Genomic DNA, 4283 nt, shown 5'->3' with positions numbered 1-4283 from the left:
ATTCCCGCAGCAGGACCCCGGGGCCGGATGGCGGGACGCGGCAAATCTCTGGAGATGCTCTGGCGGCCGCTCAGGCGGGAGCAGGGTACCGTCCCCGCCCCCCCCCCCCCCCCCAGCTACCTAGCTGCTCAGCCGCTGTGCAGGGAGCGGGTCGCTCTGCACCAGGTGATGCGCTCCCGGAGGCTGCTGGAGGAGAGCTGTTTTTGATTGTGTAGGTTCCAGTGGGATCTGTAGTTAAGCAGCTGGGGGAAGGAGTAAGGAAGAGCAGAAGCGGGAGGGAGGGAGAGCCTCCTCAGAAAGGCAAAGGGAAAGAGAAAGCAAGGCTGGAAGAAGCAGGGAAGCATACATGCATACGTGAGCAGGTGCAGGGCACGGACAGGAGCCCCAGACAGCACAGGAGAGCTGCTGGCTCCCTTGGGAGGGGCACTTGAATGGGTTTTTCTTAGCGGCAATCAGAGTTCCCTGTAAAACGCAGACCCAGTAAGGTAATGCTCAACGAAGCTCTTCGGATTCCAGTTCTGATACAAACATCGCGAAAGAAATGTCATCGATCGTGTTCCTGAACTATGTAAACCTTGAAAAATAAAATGACAAAATGCCTGCGCAGGTGTAGCAATGGAGGCTCTCTTACCCTTTTCTGACATCCTTGCTTCCGCTTTGAAAATATAAGGGAACAGCAGGGAAGGTAACTGTGCCCTTTTCTCCAGACACCCCACAATAAAAGAAAACAAATGAACAGAAACAAAGTATGTAAAAGACACATAAGGAGCCTTACAAAGATCTTTAGCAACGATTCTTACTGAATCCATTCAATGCAAAGGGAGTCATGGTGAGCAAGGACTTCTACTTTAACATGCCTCAACTTACCCCTAAATTTCTGTATAGTGCATTCATTTAACAAAAACATTTAATTTGTGTAGCTCATTTTCACTTATACTCTTTGATGTTGATATTTTATGAGGAATTTTTTTTGGGGGAGGGGGAAATTCGCTATGGGTTGGATACTGCCTTCCTGTCAGTGTGTGGCTTTGCATCACACACTTCACTTCACTTTGTCTTTGGGATACTGCCTGGTCTATGAGAAAGACATAACCATTCATTCACTCAGTCATTCACCCATTCATTCACTCAGTCACTTGTTTGCCATCTCCTTCCATTCATTTTAAGGGCCAAATCCAAATACAGCAAACGTTCACTGGCAGGAAATACAATCCAGCCATCCTTAACAGCAAGAGAAAGGTGCTGTGCCAGTTTGAAGAATCTAATAGGCAGCACCTTCGTGAAATGCACCTAAGGCTGAGGACTGTTGACAGAGAGCTTGCCTAGTCAGCAACCCATAAAACTGACATGGCGGCAGCAAGGCATTAGAATCCCAGCAGTTGGGAGGTAGAGGCAGGAGAACCAGAAATCCAAAGTCATCCTCAGGAACTCATGAGACTCTGGTTCAAAAACAGTACCAAAACACAACAGTCCACACTGTTGTATAAACCATCTACCTGGCAGGCTCTGAAGAGAAGGGAAACATACAGATTAGTTGGGGAAGTCATGCCTGAGTTTCTTTGGCATTTGTGTCTCAGTGCTACATGAGATATAGGTTAAGTTGTTCAAGGATACATTATGTAATCTATGGCATCACTAGCCTGTGGTTTTCCTAAAGGGGCCATCCAAAAACATGAGGACTCAAAGGGAATTACTTTGAGATGAAAGAAATATTCACATTGGGCTTATGGTAATGACTATAGTAAGAACCAAACTTTATGATGGAAATAAAAAGAATTGCTTTTTATTTATATATAATTTACTATTGTACTGCATAGTAAATTATGCCTCAGTGACTCTTACTAGAAAACCGTTGTGGGACTGGAGAGATGGCTCAGAGTTAAGAGCACTGGCTGTTCTTTCGAAGTTCTGTTCCCAGCAACCACATGGTGACTCGCAACCATCTATAATGAGATCTGATGCCCTCTTCTGGTGTTCAGGCACACATTCAAGTACAATACTGTATAAATAATCAATACATAAATCTTAAAAAAGAAAAGAAAAAGAAAAAAGTTGTGGGCTGGGCAGTGGTAGCTCACGCCTTTAAACCCAGCACTGGGAAGGCAGAGGCAGGCAGATCTCTGTGAGTTCAAGGCCAGCCTGGTCTACAGAGAGAGAGTTCCAGGATAGCTAAGGCTACACAGAAAAATCCTGTCTTGAAAAAACCAAACAAGCAACAAACAAAAAAGAGTTGTGGTCATTCACCTTCATTTATGTTCCTTTCATTGCCCAACAGACATTTGTTGAAATTGGGTGATATATACAAAGGGCTTTCTTAACAACATAGGGGAACGGAGGTTCTGGTCCTTCCTTTGACTTTCTGCTGTTCTATCACACAGATTGCTTTAGGTGGACTCTTTATTGACCTGGGTGAAGAGGAATATCTGACAGAGACTACAGGGGAGGAGGGGAAGACAAAACTAAAGACCTTCCTGTCTCCCAAATGCTGCCTCCAGATGCTGTCACTGTAAGCTAGCCTACCTAGACCTTATGCAAGATTCTGAGTGCAATGATGCATGCTTTATGTCATGTGAGAAACATACATATAGTGGTTTGAATGAGAATGTCCTTCATAGGCTCCTATAGTTGCAAGCTTATTCCATTGTTGGTGAACTGTTTGGAAAAGATCAGGAGGTGTGGCCTTGTTGGAGAAGGTGTTTCACTGAGAGTGGCCTTTGAGGTTTCAAAAGCCCATGCCAGGCCAGGCCAAGTCAATCTCTGTGTGTGTGTGTGTGTGTGTCCCCTTTCTCTCCTGCCTGCAGCTTGCAGATCAGGATGTAAAACTCCCCGCTACTTCTTTACCACATGCCTGCCTGCCTCCTGCCATGATGGTCACAGACTAACCCTCTGAACCTATGAGCAAGCCCCCTCCCCGCCCAAGTAAATGTTTTCTTTGATAAGATTCTCCTTGGAGTGTGTCTTCACAGTAATAGAACAATAACTAAGATAATGTGTATACATACATATAAGCAATAGACCCATTCTGACTTACAGGCGAGCGGGACAGGTAGAGAAAGGTAGGTGAAGGCTGGAGAAGCTTTACCCAAAGGAATGATGTTAGTGGGCAGACTGGAAAAAAATCAGAGGGGGTCAGGTCAGATGGAGGAAAAGAGGCAGAGAGCAGGGGCTCTGAACAGGTAGAAGGATCCATAATTTAGGGTCGTAGTTTGATCACGACAACAACAAAGTGTTTTAACTGCACTGTTATCTCTCTGGGAAAACAAAGCCTCTTTCATCTTGAACTTGCCTTGTGGTCATAATGAAACTGTTAGCAGACAGACCCACAGCCACCTCTGTTTAGTAAGCGTCTCTCTTGACAGCCTCATGCAAATGCTTTAAGAAAGTACAGGATCACCCTTGTTTTACTTGTATATGTGAGCATTTCTTCTTTATTTATTTGGGTTTTAGAGACTGGAGGTGCCTCGTTTCATGCCAGACAAATGCTTCACCACTGAGCTGTATTTTGCTCCCCCCCTCCCCTTCCTCGTCTTTGTTTTGAGGCAGTATCTCACTCCCACTAGGTTGTCTCTGGCCTTTTAACTTGTTCTGTAGTCCAGGCAGGACTTGAATTTGAGATTTTCCTGTCTGAGCCTTCTAGACAGCTGGAATTAAAGGACTATACTGCCAGGCCTGGATGCTTTTTGGTTTTTGTCTTCTAAAGATTTAATTTTTGCCCAGTGATGATACCATCCTCATACTCCTTGTGCATTTTGAGGCTGGGAGTGCCAATATGGCTGCCCTTGGGACAGGCCAGTTGGATCATTGCTTGGGAGCTGAGGGCATAGGGTCCCATGGTATTTATCTTTTTATTTATGTCTGTCTGTGTGTATGTATGTTTGTATGTGTGTGTGTGTGTGTGTATGTGTGTGTGTGTGTGAAAGAGAGACAGAGAGAGAGAGAGAAAGAGATAGAGAGAGAAAGAGAGAGAGGAGCTGGAGCTACTGGAGGTTGTAAGCCAGCCAATCCAGGCACTGGGAATTGAACTTGGGTCCTCTAGAAGTGCTGTTAACTATTCAGCCATTGTCCCAGACCTTCTTCTCTTTCTCTTCTTTTCTTTTTTTTTTTTCTTTCACAAAACAGAATAAATATAAATTTATTAAGGAAGACAGAGAAAGAACCAAGAGGCTAAAGAAAGGATTGTTTTATATAGCAAAATAATCCTTGGTTTCATTAATTGATAAATTCACTTCCCTCTTTTTAATCACTAAATACTGCTTAATCATTTTTTTGTGATCTGAGACACA

The 4283-nt window shown here is 44.3% G+C and overlaps 1 non-coding gene across 1 annotated transcript; it reads left to right on the top strand.

The window, feature by feature from the left end:
- Nucleotides 1-3710: 3710 nt before the first annotated feature.
- On the top strand, nucleotides 3711-3821 carry LOC129670871 (small nucleolar RNA SNORD23). The gene has a single exon (XR_008719277.1). It is a non-coding gene; the product is annotated as a small nucleolar RNA SNORD23 (small nucleolar RNA).
- The last annotated feature ends 462 nt before the right edge of the window (nucleotides 3822-4283 follow it).

This window comes from Psammomys obesus, unplaced genomic scaffold, assembly GCF_907164565.1.
Source record: "Psammomys obesus unplaced genomic scaffold, mPsaObe1.curated_primary_1811, whole genome shotgun sequence".
In the NCBI taxonomy this organism is placed as follows: Eukaryota; Metazoa; Chordata; class Mammalia; order Rodentia; family Muridae; genus Psammomys; species Psammomys obesus.
Note: the sequence above shows the minus strand (reverse complement) of the source record. Positions and strands in the feature narration are given on the sequence as shown.